The sequence below is a fragment of the Bos taurus genome, chromosome 4, assembly GCF_002263795.3.
Source record: "Bos taurus isolate L1 Dominette 01449 registration number 42190680 breed Hereford chromosome 4, ARS-UCD2.0, whole genome shotgun sequence".
NCBI classification, from domain to species: Eukaryota; Metazoa; Chordata; class Mammalia; order Artiodactyla; family Bovidae; genus Bos; species Bos taurus.
In genome coordinates, this window is record NC_037331.1 from 97,172,790 (window position 1) to 97,192,584 (window position 19,795).

Here is a 19,795-nt window from a genome sequence, read left to right on the forward strand (position 1 = left end):
CTTCTGCCGCCAAGCAGCTAAAACTGTTACTATAGCTGCAGGATTTATAGACCTGCCACCATTCAAGTGGGAGCTCAAAGTGCAAAGAAAAGGAGGGCAGTTCCCTCTTGCTTAAAGATGACGGACATGATTCCAGTCACCGTCTAGAGGAACGCCCATCTTCTGTGGCTGCCATGGTTATTTTAATTATTGTTTTCAATACTTTCTGGAGTATCACAGGAATGCTTGAGATTTGGAAAAGGGAAGAAGGATGCCTTTATTTATTTATTTATTTTTCATATTTATATCTGTTCTAAATTTTGTTTTCATAATTATATTCTAGACCTCACAAAGGGTATTAATACAAGGCAGAAAAATCAATTATTTGTTATTCTTAATAGTTACCTTGAGTTTTTTTTTTTGTTTGTTTATTTATTTTTTAACTTCTTTTTTTTTAAAATTTTATTTTATTTTTAAACTTTACATAATTGTATTAGTTTTGCCAAATATCAAAATGAATCCGCCACAGGTATACATGTGTTCCCCATCCTGAACCCTCCTCCCTCCTCCCTCCCCATACCATCCCTCTGGGTCGTCCCAGTGCACTAGCCCCAAGCATCCAGTATCGTGCATCGAACCTGGACTGGCAACTCATTTCTTACATGATATTTTACATGTTTCAATGTCATTCTCCCAAATCTTCCCACCCTCTCCCTTTAAATAGTGTGTGCTGACATAGCTTTGATACACAGGATATTTGATACTTAGGTGTGGTTACCAAATAGTTGAAATCTGAAGAAGAAAATACTTAAGAAAATAAATGAGTAAATTTAATTAAATAAAAAAAATCACGCCAATAACATTTTTTTCCCCTGTGATCAAAAGGATGCTAATCATGGGAAATGTGATCAGTCAAGGAAGGTTCGTGAGGCCTGCTAAATGCAACACACACAAGCACTGAAAGGGATGGAAGTTGTCTGGTACAAATAAGATAAGAGCCTGAAGATCCAGTTGTGAAAGTAAGGGAGGAATATCAATATCAGGGAATCTGCCTTGCAGTGCAGAAGACGCAGGTTTGATCCCTAGTTGGGGAGTTAAGATGCCCCATGGTGCGCCAACAGCAAACAAAGAAACCCCTCCAGAAACCAAGCAATATCAGACAGTCAGTGGTCAACAGCTAAGCAGATGTTAGGCATAAATTGCTAAGTTTGTTGAAGGAAGGGAATGATTCTTTAGATTTAATTTCTAGAATTAAAAACCTAGAAATATGTTTCAGGATATAAGGAAAAGGACATTAGCTTACCAGCATCTTACTTAGTTCTAAAGTATTGCTATATGTTCTAGAAAACATGAAGGGTGTGTCTTGGAGTCTTGAAGTGGAGGAGTATGGAGAATAGTTAGATTTGGAATAAGTGAAGGAGTAACCCGATGTGTGGTCAGACAAGGAGTGAAGGAGGAGGCGATCCAGACCTCTGCAGGCAGAGACCTCCTAGCAATGTAGGATGGACTGCAAAGCTTGGGAGGCAATGGTAGTTTTGGAACACACATTCTTGTAGGACTGATTATAATTGAACTGCCAGGTAGGGGATGTAGCAAGTCATCTAGGTTTAGAGAGATCTTCTGTATCTCCACCTTTCATCACAGAGTTCATTTGTGAATTCAGAGTTGGCCTAAGGAATAGGTTAAATTTACCCATATAATTCCTTTCCACCTGGCTTCTAGTATATGATCTCTGGGTTGGGAAGATCTCCTAGAGAGGAGAATGGCAACCTGCTTTGGTATTCTTGCCTGGAACATCCCATGGATAGAGGAGCCTGGGGGGCCACAGTGCTTGAGGTTGCAGAGTCAGACATGACTGAGTACACATAAGTATGCACTAGATTCTTCTTTTTGGTTAGATAGTAAGCACAGTGAGTAAGCAGTCTGCTCTAGCCATGTGGAAGGATTTTCTCTGCCCTCCTCCCCATTCGTGGTCCATGATCTCTTGAGAGACAGTAATAGCCGATCAATGAAGAGTAGAGGATTCTGGGCCCATATTGCCCACATTTCAAACCTAGCTCCTGATTTCCTAGCTTCAGAAGCTCTATGCCTCTGTTTATCTCCAAATGGGGATAAAAATAACCCCATGAGGTTGTTATGAAAGTTAGGTGAGTTAAGCTGTGAACAGTGTTAAGAAAAGTGCCTGGCATATAGTAACTCTAATGCCTTCCTCCTCAAATGTTGTTATTACTAGTTCTGTCACTGTAGAGTTTTCATATACATTCTGTTTGTCTCCTCATTGGGCTAAATGCTACTTACCTTTCCTACTTAAATTTGTCATTTACCCTGCTGGTCCCTCCTCTCCCTAACTTACTTCCTGCCCACCACCCAAAAAACCATACACACGCCCTCTTTCTACCTCTCTCTGAGCTCATTCCCCCTGCTGTGTGCTCACATATTTAATGTTCCCTTTCTGATCACTTTCTGCACTGTAGTGTGGCTTAATGCTCACTGTTTGAGTCTGTCACTGAAGTATAAGCTCTGGGAAGGAAATGCTTCTTTATTTCCTGTGCTTTGCACAGTGCCCGGTATAGTAAATGTTTGATAAAGACTGACTAGCTCACTGACAGGAGGAATATGGATGGCAGAGGTCTAAAGTAGGATGGACAGCTTACCACTAAGAAGTTAGGAGTCCCGAAGGAGATGGGACCACTGACAGCCATTATCAGCTTCCTCGGTTTCCATTAGCTTTTAGTTTAGGTGGAAGTAGAGACTATACATAGATACGTTTTTGTCCTTTGCAATTATACATGGCTTTATTAAGTACAAATATTGCCCTTGAGCTGTCTGACCTATGACAGCATTGCTGTGTATAATTGAAAAACACTAAAATCCAGTTAAATTACAGAGGACTTTTATTCTGTGAGGATGGTTAATTGGAGAATCATCATAATCTTGACTAGGAACTTCCCCTCTTTCAAAAAGTTAATTGAAATATGGAACTTTCAAGCAACAGTCTATTGTACTTACCTGTATTGAGCAAAACAGGAGCATTTATCTCTGGTTACAGGTAGAGACTAGCTAGCTAGACCATGTTCACAATAGTCATTAAAAAATAATTGAACTGAACTGATACATCACATGCTTGGTGAGAGACTATATCACATGACCAATTATTATACAAGTTTGATAGTGTTTCATTGAGCAGTCAGAGTTTCTCTGAAGAGTGCTTTTAATATTTCAGGGAAAAAAGTTGTGTGTGGGGGGGTCATACCTATTTTCCATTAAAAACAGTCATTCTTGCTCAGTTATTCTGTTAATCTGACTGGTCCAAGGACCACAGTGAGATCCACATTTCAGCTTACCCTGAAAAGGTGTAGCTGAATAGTTCAGTCACATCACGAGAGACTGGCAGGAGATTTTCGTCACTTCTCTTAGCACCACGTAGCTGCAGTGGTTTGGTTCATGAGGTCAGCTCTTCCTTCTGTTGTAGGAGCATGGTAAAAGACCATCAAAGTAACATTAAAAAGCTCAAATCTGACAAAAAGTTTAGTTCTTGCCAACACTTCCAATTCATCATGCAATTAAAAATGTTACCCAACCTAACAACCCACAAGGGGGAAGAAAAGAATAAAAAAATGAGATTTCTTTGGTACCATCAACCTATCTCAATTGGCTCTAACTGTCAGGGTACAGATGGTTCATTATATAGTCTGCTTTTGGCAATTGGGCTGAGGAGGTGGGGGTGCGATTTCCAAGTGTGCAGGGTAACAGGTGGAAATCAAACTTGTGTATGTGTCTCCGTTAATCACAGACGTCCTGTTGTTCTGAGCCTCTTCACTGGTTCATTGTTCCACTTAGGCAGCCATGTGGTAGCTTAGAAAGATACTCATTTTAATGAATGTTTAGCTTGAATATAGCATCTCAGGTTTAGTGCGTGATTCTTCAGGAGAATAAGATAACTGATGAACACATTATCTCATGAGGGTTAAAAAAAAGTCAAAATACTCACTGCAGCCCATGACCAAAATAAGCTCTGTGGTTAATCAGTCCCCTGTGCCTCGGTCCTCTCATTTGAAAAATAGAGCTGTTATCATTTCTGACTCTTTTAGGGGGATATTGTGACTGGTAAATTAGATATTAAAACTCTGGAAAAATTAGAATAGCTATAATTGATTGAAATTAAAATGGTGTTTAAAACAGTTGATTGTTGCAGACTGAAGGGAGCTGCGCCCCCACACCCCCATCCCTCATTTTCACCTCCCCTGCATTCCCGTTGTTTCTCTGGGTCGGCTCTCCTCAAGGTCACCAGTGACCTCCATCTTGGCAGATTTTGTGTTTGCTTTTCTGCGTTCCTCTCACTGCCTCTCTCAGCAGCTGTTTTCCGTTTCTCTCTCTCGTGTTCTCTCTGAGTCTTCTCAAGGGCTCCTCCGTGGAGTGTCTCCCGGTTTGGTCCGGGAATCTCTCCCGTGCTCCCTGTGTGGCCTTTCCCCAGATGAGCTCAGCCAAAACCAAGCTTTGCCTGCGGCCTCAATACAGCTGACTTCCAAGTCTGTGTGTCCTGCCCAAATCTCATCATTGTTTTCCGATCCCTTCCAGCATCCTGTCTCCCCTTCTCGCATCCTATCATTCTTGATCTCAGCAGGTTTTTATTTTCCTCATGATAGATTAAAAAATATATATACATCTTCTTAACACATTATTGACTGGCGATTTTTTGCAGAAGCTACTAATGCCTGTGGTTGGCGATTTGTTCTGTGTGAATTTTGAAACACTCCGGTCAATAATATTTGGGTAACAAAAGATGTATTAGTACTCCTCTGGTCAGTCAGTGGTTAACTTGTTAATTTTCTACACTTCCCTCAGAATGCAAGCGTTGGTAGTGTGTTCCACGGCCCGGGACAGCGCTTGACTGGAATCAGGCACTTAGAAAATACATGATGGAGGAGGAGGCCTCTATCCTCAAATCTTAGATGTAGGTTCAAGCTTACTTATTTGAGAAACCCGCACAGAGTCGGACACAACTGAAGCGACTTAGCAGCAGCAGCAGCAGCAGCAGCAGTGGGGGGTTTTAATAAACAGACTTGTAGTTCTGTGATTTGTCTGTGTTCATTTTTAAAGATGTTAGAACTCACGAGTGGGTAGAGTACATTAACAGGTTGAAATGTATGCTCAGTTTGATTCCAGTTTCTTCTGTGTCCTGGGGCTACTTAGTGCTTCTATTTGTTCTCAGTTATATCACCTTTAAGAGTATTAGTTTTATTCCCATTAGTTTAATGAGTAGCATTTCTATGGCCCTGACATTGAAATAGTCTGTAAAGCTCCAACCACTTGAGAATTGACTTCTCTAAGAGGATTTGCTTTACATAGTAAATACAGAAGTACTGGCATCAGGGAAAAGTGGGCTCTTACACTGACCTGACCTGAATTTTCTGAGTTTTTCTCTCTAATGGGTTGTTGCTAACTGGGGTTGTGAATACTTAATAATGTTGTATGTAATTAATCTGCTTGGAGGCGCCTTGCCTTAAGGTAAGGCAATATTTGAAATAGATTAACCATGAGTTGATTATCCTTTTCACAGAGAATTTATAATAAGAGTCTCCTAAGTAGCAAGCTCTTCTATAATGGAACATTTAAAGCAAGATTTCACTTATGCATACATTTTCAGGGACATTTTGGCTGAAGTGAGGCACAGTGATTTTATACTCATACCACTCTTTTGTTCCACAGCCTTAAATACAAGAACTTGTAAAGCTTTATATTCTAAAATCTGATAAGAAAATTCTTTGTAGTCTTTAAAATTTTGCTTAATGACTTTGTTAATAACTCAGTAACAATATGCAGGTGACATGGGTTAAAAAAAAAAGTACTTTTTTTGGTTAAAATTGCATATAATTATTTCAAAATAACCTTAATCTGTTAGAGTTAGCTCTTCTGTTTTAAGTTCTAAAATAGTATATGAAAATTGATTCCCCCTCCTTTGGGGTATTTAATACTTTTTAAAAAGACAGATCATAACTTACTTATAGGTAAGATTTGTCTCATAATGAAATTATAATCAAATTTTTATAAGTGCTAATTTCTTCGTCTGTTCCTAAGAAGAAGTATTATAATAAATGTACTTTCCTCAGGTCATGAGCAGACAAATGCGTTATTTCAAATCTTGTAGAAAATAAAAGTGTTCTTATGCCACGACTGTTATTGAGTGTACCAACTCTTAGCCTTAATCTATGGAATGTAGGTATTTTATTTAAAATTATTTTGTTTTTGTGGATTTAGTATATAGGTATTTATTTTCTGAATAAGTCTAGTTCATACCCCATCCTTTCTACATAGTGGACAAGTCACTGGTAGCTGAACCATGGAGGAGATGAAACAGGGGAGTACAAAGAGGCCATTGCAAAGCCTCATTTAGTAAAGTCTAAGAAACTCACTCTTGACAAAGGGTCCTTGGTCATTATGCAGAACTAGTTGATGACATATAACTGTATTTTAAAAAAGCTTTTGTTCTACCCATTTATTTATTCATCCATACAAATAGGAATGAAGGGGAAATGCTGCTAAATGAGATATATATATATTTGACTTTTAAAAGTCATACATATGCATGTCTATTTATGTTATACTTTAGTTAAACTTTTTTTTTAAACCAAAGTATGAAAAAACTACACCAAAAACTTCTAACGTGATGCAACAGAATTTTGAAAGTTAGCTTCCGTCATACTTTTCATCATTTGGTTCACATTAATTTTTTAATAATGTGGAGATAGCAGCTTGCTGCTGTTCCTTATTTTCTTAGACTTTCTTTAGGACCATAAGAAATTGCATTTTGACAACTCTAGTAGTTTTTATGATGCAGCTCATTTGGACCTGAGCTCTTTTAGAAGATAGAGAAGACCACAGACATTTATGGTATGTAGTGAGGAAAGTAGTTATTAGGAACTAGTGGGAATGCTGTATAACAAGTGTATCATTGTCTCAATAAGACACGATTCATAAGGTAATATTATATTTTCAAAATGTAATACTAATGACATACTAATAGAGATTACCTTATCGAAAGTGATCTGATATAAAAATTCAGAAGTTGAAGTAAACATGCGCACAGTATGACATCTAGAAAATAAAGCAGTCGGTTTTTAATGCGAGAAAGCGCTGTGGAACTCACAACCAAGCGCTTTAAACTCATTTCTCAGTCAGAGCCAGTCGTCTGTTTGTGTCTTCTTTCCCAGTTTGGTACAGAAAAGAGATGAAGTGGCAGTGGTTTGGCTCATTGAGGCTGGGGGTCAGCCCCTCCCCCGCTTAGACCCTTTCTCCATCTGCTCCTTTCCCCTTCCTCTCTGGGGCACCCGAGGGAACCAGCAACTCTCGGAGGCAGAGGCCTAACCAAAGGAAAATTTGATATCAGGAGAGAGAGGGTATTATAGGTTTGTAGGGATAGGACAGACTTACCAGTAATGAGTGGTGAGACAATTGAGTACCTGTAAAGGAAAAAAAAGAAAACACATTGGATTTGAACCTCGTATCATTTAGGAAAATATGTTTTTGGTGGGCAGAGAACTCAAATGTGAAAGGCAAAACTTATGGACAAGTATGTTTATAGCAGCATTGTTTGAATAACAGAAAACTGGAAACAAATGGCATAGACTGGAGAAAGGAAATATATTAATAAATCATGGTATAGCCATGGTTCCAAGTGGAGGGATAGTAAATAGCAATGAAAAAGAATGAACTCTGCTCTGCGTTAGTTTTGTTGGATCTCAGAAGCAGTCACATAGGACTTTGTATAGGCTTAATTCCATCTACATGAAGATCAGAAGCAGTCAGAAATGAATAGTATCTTCTTTAGGCATACGTCTCCTTATGTAATGAAAATGCAAAGAAGGTAAGATAGAGGCATAAATATAAAATTTAGGAAAGGGATCACCTCTGGAGAAGATGGAAGAGTATATGATCCAAGAGAGGAGCACATGAGCCTTGAAGGAGAACAGGAGTGTTGTGTTTCTTAAGCTCCATGATGGAAATGCTCATGCTAGTCTTATTATTTTTAAAACCATACAAATGCCAAGTGCACTCTCACATATATTATACATTTCATTAAGAGTAGAAATATAATAATTAATTTTTTAAAAGCCCTCTAGGTCTCTGGAGACACAATCATACATTGCAGTGTAATGCTACTGTTTGGAAGTCTAAACCAGATTGGAGTTTTCTGCGATAGCTGGAATCTTTTTTTTAGGCCTGCACCATTTCACTGAAACTCCGTGCCCCTGCTGAAGCTGTGAATGATTATTGAACTAGGTCTGTACCTTATGGAGTTCATGAGAGGACAACTTTGGAGTCAGGAAGGCTCCCTCCCCACTGACCTGCGTCTTCCTCTCTCTCATCCTACATCTGAGTGTCAGAACCTAACTTTAAGTCAGCTGCTGTTCTCCTTTTTCTTGCTGTGTTTTCTAGGATTTCCTGTTGATTTATTGAATCGGTACAGATTTATCATGTGTATTTGTACTGGACACGTCACTAGGCTTTTAGGATACCATGAGGAACAGAACTAGGTTTTGAGTTTTGCCTTTTAAAGTAAAAAAACATAAAGGGACTGTGAGTGTGTCCCAGAGACTGGCATTTGTCTCCCAGCATTAGTTCTATATTGATACAGCCCCTAATTTTTAGCTGTACATATGGCTACCTGCAAATATAAACATGTCTAAGCTTTCCTTGCAGCCAGCTAGGGAAGCATAGTTCTAGCCAACTGAGTGTGAGTGCAAGTGATGTGTGTAACTTCAGGTCTTATGTTTAAAGGGAAGGAGAAGACTCTTCTGTACCAGCCTGGTGCGTGTGTACTGTGTGAAGATGTTCACACATACACAGTATGAATGAAGTGTGGTGGGGAGTCATCTTAGACCACGTGGGTGAGGCCGCACTGTAGGGATGGTTGGGCAGCAAGTGAAAAAGAGCTTAGGTTTCTGGTCCCACGGAGTGTTACACTCTGATGACCAGAGCCACCATCCCACCCCGACTTCTCGATGAAAGAGGAAGCAGCAGTCTTGTTTGTCACTAATCGTTGGATTCTCTATAACTTGCAGCTCTACTTATGTTCCAGTTAATTCAACGTACAAGCACGTGATCGTAGTGCTGTGACGCGTGCTGTGATGGAGCTGTATGTATATATGTATGTAGCTGAAATGTGTGTACAAGCTCTGGAAAAGGCAGGGTGACTTTTGTAAGTATTTAAGGTTTGAACTGCTTATGAGGAATGAAAAGTAGCTTTCCAGATAAAGAGGGAAGGGGTGGGCCTTTCAGGCAGTGGGCATGGAGGGATAAAGTCACGTAAATGTGAGAGTATAGGCTTTTCTTGTTTTGTAACATTAATTGGATATAACTTTTTCTTTAATTAAGGAAATCAGTTCATATATACAGACCTCTACTGATTATAATTTATAACTTTTGGGAACCAGAGATAACAGAAAGGATACCAAAGCTGTTGTGAATGGCTGTGTGCATCATAGCAATTAAGAGATGAAGAATTGATAGAAACCAGTGGTGTGCTGGTGGTGATAGGAATATAAAAGTTTATACTAGACCAAAAGCTAAATATAATCACATACTGGATTTTCTGAGTGGTGTTCAAGCAGTAGAGCCTTGCCACTTTATTAAAAATCCTAGAGGAAAAAAATAACTTTTAAATGTAATTGTGGTAACAGTATTGTATCAGACTGTACAGTAGTTTTGGCTGGAGATCCTGGCAGCACCTGGATCATGAAGGACCAGCCCAGCCGATTCCAAAGTCCCTTGTTCAGCTCAGGCTGCAGATGGCAGCTTGCTTCTGTATGGAGGTGGCAGAGTTGTGTGTACTCACATTGGATTTCCAGCTTGTCATTGTGGTGTGGATGAAAATATACATCAAGTCACTGTTGGCTTCACCACAATTTTAAACTCGAAAAGCCCATATTACAGTAATATATGATAGTCTCTCTGAATGCTACATGAATATTGTAATAGTCATAATATAGGATGTTCATTCCTAGAATTGTGATGACATGTACTGAACTGCAGCCAGTTCATTTGCATATTCATGCCCACTTAGCTCAAATAAGTCCCTGTTTGTTTGCACATTAATGCCTGATTTCAGCACCAGTTAGCTCATTTACATATCCCTGTTCAGTTGGTTAGTGAGGTTCATATGTGGAATATTGGTACGGCTGTTTGTGCTTTGAGTAGCTATGGGAGCATTCTTGTTTAGTGGAAGGAGTACTTAGTACTCACCTTGCTTTTACCAAGCAAGGTATTTTATGTTTCTGAGCCCCAGATTACTTGTCCATGTAATGAAGCCAGCAGTACTCTGACCTTGCCTCTTTCTTAAGGTTCTGGTAATTGATGTGTCGGAGGTGACAACATAGTCAACATTTCCAGGCCAACCATATTTTAGGCGCTGCTCCTAGAACGTCTGCATGTGGAAGAGTTCTTGGAGCTGTGGAAGACAAGACATGCAAACAGTTTTCATAAATAAGTACCTTGAGGAGCATGGAGGAGAAAACAGAACATTCCTGGGTTAGCCATAGAAGCTGTTACAAAGGAGGAATCTTTATGTTGAAATTGGATGGCCTTCCCTGGTGGTCCAGGGGTTAAGAATCCACCTTCCAGTGCAGGCGACTCAGGTTCCTTCCCTGGACAGGGGATTCAGATTGCACAGGCCATAGGGCTGCCCCCACTGCCGCAACTAAGACCCTATGGAGCCAAAGTAAATAAATAAATATTAAAAAAAGAACAGTTGAAAAGATGAGTTCACTGGACTGACCAGGGGAAGGGCACTCACTGCAGGTAGGGAGAGGATGTAAAACAACACACAGCTGTGTGAGAGCTTCAGGGAGATGGAGGTGTTTTGTTGTGGTTGAAGCACAAAGGGAAGGTTGGACCCAGTCGAGGGGGACAGTTGGGCAGATCTCAAGGGACCTGGTATGACAGCAGGGAGGCTTGTGAGTGATGAGGAGTCCTCTAAGGATTTAAAGCAGGGGAGTCACCTAATCAAATCTGCATTTTAGTACAAGTATTCTAGTGGCTCATGGAAGAGCATCAGTGCAGTGAGATTGGAGACAAGAGGCACATTATGGCGCTGTTCCAGGTGAGAGCTTGTAGGAGATTATGCCAGCTTTTTAGAAGGGTGGTAGCAGGGAGGATGGAGAGGTGGGAGTAGATCCAAAAGCTAATTTCGAGGTGGAGTCACTTGGACAGGATTCATTCTGTGTGGAGTTTGAGCAATAGATAGGCTTGGTTCCCAGTTTTCCAATCTGGTGACTTGGGTAGATCCTGATGTTATTTGTTGTAAGATAGGAAGTACAAGAAGAGAAGTGATTTTTATGGAGTGTTAGGGGCGAAGATTGCTTTTTATAATACATATTTTCATGTTTCTCTTTTAGTTTTGTTTGGATCTGTCTAACCTTAGCTAACCTAACTAATTGTATTAATCTGTTATCAACTCTCTGGTGATTAAGGCCTTCAGCATGTTTGATTACCATTACCATTCCCCTCTCTAAGTGTAATGGAGTTAAAGTTTTTCCCCCCTTCCCTCCTCTTCTTTCTATTTTTAAATTCCACATACTGCTTTCTCCTTTCTAGGATTTAACTGATCTATTAACTTTGGTGCCCTTTCTATGTCTCTGAAGAATAGGAAGTCTTTAATTTTTGTTTCCAGATATATCCTCTATTTTTGCTATTAAAATCAAGCTACTATCTATCTTTCTTAATAACTTGCTTTTTCAATTCTGTACAAGTTACTTTCTAGTTGTCTTAATTGTAAAAAGAAGTTAAATGACTTCTCCGACTCTCATTCTGCCCAAACCTCTGGATTCTTGAGTCTTAGCCTCTCAGTCACTCTCTGTTCTGAGTCTGAGAACTAGGAGTATGGTCTCTGTAGCAGGTTTCCTAACTAGGTGACTTTGGGCAAATTAGCTCCTTTGTATATCAGTTTTATTTTCTACAAACTGTAAATATATCTATCTCATAGGGCCATAGTGAGGATAAAAAGAGTTAATATGTGTGGCTAAACACTGTGCCTGGCACATACTAAATACTGAATAAATGTTAGTTATTGTTAATTTATCTATATCTGCACTCCCCCCTGCCCCCTGCCCCACACCCCAGCACTTAGCATCATTCTTCATATATGGGAGATACTCAAAAAATAAATTCTTCTAAAATTAATGATTGAATACGCATGCTAATGGACAAAGAAATTCTAGTAAAATCTATAATGGTCCTCTTTTGCTTCTTTTCTATTTTTTTTTTTTTTGGATAAAAGCCCTTTTAGTTAAAGACTTGAGAAACCATGTTTAACTTGGTGATCATCCCAATCTTATAATGTTAAGTGGCATTCACATGTATCTAACCAAGAGGGCAGTGCTTAGTGACTCTATAGTGATCTGCTCTTCCTAGTTATTTCCCCCGAAATAAATATGGCCATCATGAAAGTAGCCATTTCTCTTCAAAGTTACTTTGATCTTCAGTGTCACTAAGTCTGAATTTTACTACAAAAATAATTTAGGTTGATTAGTATATAGCAAAATAAAGAGGCTAAAATGTAGTGGACATGCCTTCTATTCATGAAGTAATGACTTTAGATATGAGCATTCGGCAGCATTTTATGTACCTTGTTGTTTTGCCTTCCTCTTTCCTCCAGTTTGAAATCATTGCCTTGCTACTTGTGAAAATGAAAAAGTTATACTCTAAATCATGATTTACTAACAACTCAACTTAAAATATCCTAGAGCTAGCAGAGGGCTCAAACTAGTATCATTGAGGAAAATAAATTGAAACGATCTATTGAAAACAACGCAAATTCTTAAAAACAACAAACTGTATGCCTGAAACAAAGTCAAACAAACAAAAACAAAAAAACAATTACAGCTAATCTGAAAGGGGAGTTTTTGACTTGTCCTGGAAGGTGAGCAATGAGCCACGTGTGGACAATATTTCCCACCACGTGGCTGCAGAAAGAGAATTGATCCAAGTAAGGCTGTGAATGGGACAAACCATTCACTCATTGAGTATCTACCCTTTTAGATTCTTTGACTCTTTCTGGAATCCATTGGAATCAATAATTCCAACTCCTCTCAAATGTGTCATTTAAATTTTTTTTCAAGAGAAGATCTCCTGCCACAAATATTCTTTTGTATCTAATTTGAGTGGTTGCTATCATTTCAAATCTGTTTACTCTGATTAATGTAATAGATGTAGTTTCCTCAGAATAGACACAGAATTTGGTCTTATTTCCTAAGCAATTGGATTCCTTTGTCATCCCTGAATCAGTCAGTATGGTTCTTTTATTTTTTTCCTTCACTTTCACTTCTAGGACATTTTGTGGTAAATACAAAATGCCCCAAGGGGAATAACTAGCTCAATTTTAGATGGTGTTTGCTTAGTTTTTAGCCATAATTGTTTTATTTCACACTTTGAAATTTGTCACTGCCTCAGATATTTTTACAGTAATCATGTAAATTATATAAACAGAAATTATCTATAACATGTGAGCCTAAGAACTGAATCCTTTCTGTTTCTTGCCTGGGAAATCCCATGGACAGAGGAGTCTGGTGGGCCATAGTCCATGGGGTTGCAAAGAGTCAGCCTCAACTTAGTGACTAAACAACAACTGTACCTACACTGAAGTGTGTGAAATATGCTTATCTTGAATATACATACAAAATTTGACATATATGAAGAGTCATGTAACCAGTACCCGGGAGATTTTCCCCTGCTTTTTCCCAATCAGCCTCACCTCCACAAGGCAACCACAATTGTGATTCTAATGCTGTCACTTAGTTTTGCCTGTTCTTTCACTCTTTATAAATAGAATCATAACAGTGTCTTACGTATCTTCTTTTGTTCAACATCATGTCTGGAGATTCATTCATGTTATTGAAGGTACAGTTTATTTTTATTGCTGTATATTCCGTTGTATGATTGTAGGACAAATTATTCATTTGCTCTGTTAACAAACATTTGTCATTTCCACTTTGCAGCTGTGATACATTAATATACTGTGAAGAATTTTGTACCTATGCGCTCATTTCTCTTGAGAATTAGCCTAGGAGTGGAATTGCTGAGTCATGAGCTACTCATGTATCTCTCTTTAGAAGATAACTAACAGGCATTTTACAATTACAGAAATTAATGAGAAATTGTATGAAAATTACATTATTCTACATTCTCACTAATGTGATTGTATAAGGCTGTTAAGTTTTCTCCATTTTGGTGGATGTGTAGTCTACTTTATTTAAAACAAAACAACGCCCGCCCCCCCCCCCCTCCCCGCCCCACCCCCCGCCTGCCTCCCTGAACTCTAAGGTCTCCCTACTTCTGGATATGAGTATTCAGTTTACAGGCTATTTCCTAATTCACTGATTTTTTCAGTACTACAGGTTTTCATAGTACATGAGCCTGTGTTCTTCCTGGGAAGTCCTGCTTCTGTACATACAGTGTTACCCAGAATTCTTGGGTGTCTTTTTTTTTTAGAAATCACCTATTAATCTCTTATCACTTTTATGGGATATAATGATATCTTTTGTCTTCTCTGTCATTTTTTTTTGGTTAGTGGCTTTCTACTTTGAATTACATCTTTATTACAGGTATTTTACTGATACTCTTCCTGATATTCTCACTGATATTACAGGTATCTGACTGATATTTAGAGTTCTTACAGAACTCAAAACTGACACCAGTGACACATGACATTTATAATTCCTCCTCTTGTGTTTGAGCCAGATTGTGACTATGATGGAATATCATCCCCTTCCAGATATGATTAAAATCCTAATGATTCGTCTTTGAGTTACTCAAAAGGGCGATTATCCTTGGTGGGCCCGACTTAATCAAGTGAGTCCTTTAAAGGGGCCAGAAGTAGTACAGATGTTACCCTTGAAAACCTAATTGTGAGAAGAGTGGGGTCTGTGGCAAGAACATGAGGTGGACTCTGGGAGCTGAGAGTGACCCCTGTCCAGTAGCTGGCAGGAATACAAAGACTTCAGTTCTATAACGACAAAGAACTGTATTCTGCCAACACCCTGAATGAGCTCAGAAGAGGACCACCAGCCTCAGGTAAAGTTGCAACCCTGACTAGCACCTTACGTTCAGCCTAGTGAGATCCTGGGCACAGGACCTAATTAATCCGTGCCTGGACTCTTGATCCACAGAAGCTGTGAGGTAATCAAGGGTGTTGTCTTAAGCTGCTAAATTGGCAGTAAGTTCTTACACATCAAAAGAAAACTAATATAGTACCCAGTCTTGATAACTCATGATTCTTCCTTTGAGACTCAGAAACATTCCCTTAGATAAATGGATGGAAGTTGTTAAACTAGTTCCCTTATTGTAAGTAAGGAAAAGAATCAGCTTTTTTCTTCCTACTCCAAATTTACTTGAGCTGCCAATCTTGCAATTATTCCTTGTCCCTCTAGTTCTCTGACTTTAATTTAGAAGCTGAGAGGGACCTTGAGCTAGGATGCAGTTTCTAATACATTTATGTTTCTGTAGACTTTATAGTATGAGATAACAGTTTAAAATTTTTAGTAATAATTTATGTATACAATAAAAACATCATCATGATAACCATTTAAGGCAAGCCAGAGGGTTACCTCTCTGGGTTCTCATGGGCAGCAGACACTGAACATGTCCAAATCAAGCTCATGATCTCCTCTTCTCCCCATTACCCCCAAGCCTGCTCTTCCTTCAGTGTATTCGATTTCACTAAGTGGCATTCTTGGCTTATTAATTGCTAAACCCAGAAGTCATTTCTGTTTTCCTCCTTTGCACTATATAGTCTGTTACAAGATACTGCTGCTACCGTCTCTGCACCCATCTACTGTGACAGACCCATCTACTATTTTTATAAAGGGCTCTTGCCTTACCCAGGTTCTAACTACCATCAGCTCTTCATTGTTTACTGCCTTGAATTCTTCCAAACCATTTGGTTATACTGGATCCAAAGTGATTTCGTATGTCTCTTGTGCTAAACTATATGTCCTTAATCTGCCTATTAAGATCTGCATGATTTGGCAGCCATTTATACACAGCCTCTTCTTGTCCCCGTTTTCTCGCCATGACCTTCTCATTGGACTTCTTATGACTGTCTGTTGCAGTTCTCAGAAGCTCAAGCTCATTTAGGCCTTGGGTCCTCCTTACTTGGAATTGGTGTCCCCTATCTTCTCCTTCTCTTTGGTTAATAGTTGTTATCTTAAAGGTGGTTCTTTGCTTTATAAAAAGAATTTTTAAATAAAGCTTATTAAATACCGTGTGTCAATCAGTATTTTTAAAAATCTTGCATGGAGTAGCTTCTTTTGTCTTCTTACTATTACTTTCTTCAGGAAGCTTTGTTTGTTTAATTTCTCCCAGACAAGGTTGGTTTTCTTATTTGTAGCACATAGCATGCTTATGGTTATTCAGCTAATTGCTTGTTTGTTTGAAATGTGTACTTAATTTAAGTTGCACACAGGCAGGAACCTTATCAGTTGTGTTTACCTGACATTCCAAGCTCCTAGTTCAGTGTCTTGCATATAGTAAGTGCCCAATAATTATTCATATGTCTTACAAATAAAGAAGTTCAGTGTTAAACACTAACCAAATGGTGAATTCGGCAGAAGTTTAGGTCTTTTCTCTCCACAAGTTTAGAGCTTTTTCCAGTGTGTTAGTAATACTTGAGGAGATATATAAATATATCAGAGGTTTTATGAGGAAGGAAGATAAGGGAAACTAATATTGAGAAAGGAGAGTGAAGTTATTGAGATGTCATTTTTTTGAGTAGGTACATAATTCTCGGTGCTTCCCTGGTGGCTCAGTGGTAGAGAACGGACTTGCCAAGGCAGGAGACTTCTATTTAATCCCTGGGTCAGGAAGATCCCCTGGAGAAGCAAATGGCAACCCACTCCAGTGTTCTTCCCTAGGAAATCCCACGGTTAGAGGACCTGATAAGCGACAGTCCATGGGGTTGCAAGAGTCAAGACATGACTGAGTGACTAAACAACAACATAATTATTACTTGATTCTCATAATAATTTTTTCAAGTAGGTCTTGTTTTCAAACTTTTTTATAGCTAAGAAACCACTGCTTATGAGCATTAACTAACCTAACCAAAGGCCACAAAGTGGATAAATGATAGAGATGAACAGTTAATATAATCGAGCTTCATTATATAAGGTTTGCAAATTAACTTGCATTTGAGATGACTTGTGACTTTCTCTATTTTATTGAGATAATATAGCTTATTGTATGTAAATTCATTTAAATGAACAATTTGATTAGTTTTGATGAATATGTATACCTGTCAGGAGACTGGACATTTTCGTCACCCAGAAGTTTCTCTGTGGCCTTTTGAAGTGTGCTTCTCCCTCCATTCCCAGCCCTAGTTGTTGTTGTTCAGTCATTCAACTGAACAACATGTCCAACTCTGTGACCCCATGGACTGCAGCACGCCAGGCTTCCCTGTCTTTAACCATCTCCTGGAGCTTGCTCAAACTCATGTTCATTGAGTCAGTGATGCCATCCAACCATCTCATCCTCTGCTGTCCCCTTCTCCTCCTGCCTTCAATCTTTCCCAGCATCAGGGTCTTTTCCAATGAGTCAGTTGTTCACATCAGGTAGCCACAGTTTTGGAGCTTCAGCTTCAGTCCTTCCAATGAATATTCAGAGTTGATTTCCTTCAGGATTGACTGGTTGGATCTTCTTGCAGTCCAAGGGACTCTCAAGAGTCTTCTCTAACACCACAGTTCAAAAGCATCAATTCTTCGGCGCTCAGCCTTCTTAATGGTCCCAACTCTCACAGCCATACATGACTACTGGAAAAACCACAGCTTTGACTAGACCAACCTTTGTCAGCAAAGTAATGTCTCTGCTTTTCAGTGTGCTGTCTAGGTTGGTCATAGCTTTTCTTCCAAGGAGCAAGCCTCTCTTTAATTTCATGGCTGCAGTCACCATCTGCAGTGATTTTTTAGCCCAAGAAAATAAAGTCTGTCACTGTTTCCATTGTTTCCCCTTCTATTTGCCATGAAGTGATGGGACCGGATGCCATGATCCTTGTTTTCTGAATGTTGAGCTTTAAGCCAACTTTTTCACTCTCCTCTTTCACTTTCATCAAGAGGCTCTTTAGTTCTTCTTCACTTTCTGCCATAAGGATGGTGTCATCTGCATATCTGAGGTTATTGATATTTCTCCCGGCAGTCTTGATTCCAGCCTGTGCTTCATCCAGCCCAGCATTTCACATGATGTACTCTGCATAGAAGTTAAATAAACAGGGTGACAGTGTACAGCCTTGACATACTCCCTTTCCCATTTTGAGCCGGTCTGTTGTTCCATGTCTAGTTCTAACTTGCTTCTTGACGTGTATACAGGTTTTGCAGAAGGCAGGTAAGCTGGTTTGATATTCCCGTCTATTTAATAATTTACCACAGTTTGTTGTGATCCATACAGTCAAAGGCTTTAGCATAGTTAATGAAGCAGAAGTAGATGTTTTTCTGGAATTCTCTTGCTTTTTTTTATGATCCAGCCCCAGGCAGCTACTGAAATGATTCATGTCATGAGATTAGCTTGCAATTTCTACATTTTATATAAATGGAATCATGCAGATATATTTTATGTCTGGCTTCTTTCATTCAATGTAATGATTTTGACGTTCATCCATCTTATTGCGTGGATCAGTAGTTTGTGCCTTTTTATTTTATTACTGTTTAGTAGAGCTCTATTGTATGGATATACCACAGCAGATATGGCATGTCACATTGTTTATCCTTCCAGCTCTTGGAATTGTTTAAATTGTTTACAGGTTTTGGTTGTTGTAAATGGTGCTGCACTAAAGCTTCATGTATAAATCTTTGTGTGGGATGTATATTTTCAATTCCCTTGGAAATACTTGAGCGTGGGATTGCTTTATCATATGGTAGGTGTGTGTTTAACTTTGTAAGGAAGTACTAGTTTTGTAAAGTGAGTGTGGTATTTTATATTGCCACCAGCAGTATATGCCAACCTTGGATTTTTCGGTCTTTAAATTCAGACTTCAGTGAGTATGTAGTGGTGTTTTATTGTGGTGTCCTGTACATTTTTAGTGTAATATCTTATTGACGGAAAAAGCTATGCAACTGTGGATTTGAACATTCTAAATTCAAATTAGAATCCACCTCAAATCTTTTTTCTCTTGTTGTAATGACAAGTCTAGACCGATTGTTCCATGTAGTTTCTTTTGAAATAACTGTTAAAATATTTAGCTCTATGACATTTCTAAGTATAGAGAAAATAGAAATCCCTATTTTACAAGTCAACTGGAGATATGTGTACATATATATATATATATATATATATATATATATATATATATAAGGTAACTCAGCTGGTAAAGAATCTGCCTGCAATGAAGGAGACCTGGTTTTGATTCCTGGGTTGGGAAGTTTTGCTGGAGAAGGGATAAGCTACCCACTCCAGTGTTCTTGGGCTCCTCTGGTGGCTCAGACAGTAAAGAATCTGCCTGAAATGGGGGAAACCTGGGTTTGATCCTAGGGTTGGGAAGACCCCCTGGAGGAGGGCATGGCAACCCACTCCAGTATCCTTGCCTGGTGAATCCCCATGGACAGAGGAGCCTGGCGGGCTACAGTCTATGGGGTCACAGAGAGTCGGCACAGCTGAGGGACTAATCACATCACATATCCATGTCTGACTCTTCGTGGACCCCATGGACTGTAGCCTGCCAGCTCCACTGTCCATGGGATTTTTCAGGCAAGAATACTGGAGTGGGTTGCTATTTCTTATTCTAAGGGATCTTCCTGACCCACGGATTGAACTTGAGTCTCTTAAACCTCCTGCATTGGCA

The 19,795-nt window shown here is 39.1% G+C and overlaps 1 protein-coding gene across 6 annotated transcripts in view; it reads left to right on the plus strand.

Annotated features, from left to right (window-relative positions):
- The window catches only part of EXOC4 (exocyst complex component 4), an 806,015-nt gene that overhangs the window by 232,706 nt on the left and 553,514 nt on the right, over positions 1-19,795 (plus strand). Inside the window, exon 10 of one of the 6 annotated variants that reach the window (XR_009494158.1) lies at positions 1-19,795. This exon is cut by the window's right edge and continues 62,365 nt beyond it. The exons of the other annotated variants lie outside the window; for them this stretch is intronic. The gene's annotated coding sequence lies outside the window, so the exon portion shown is untranslated. 6 annotated transcript variants of the gene reach the window in all.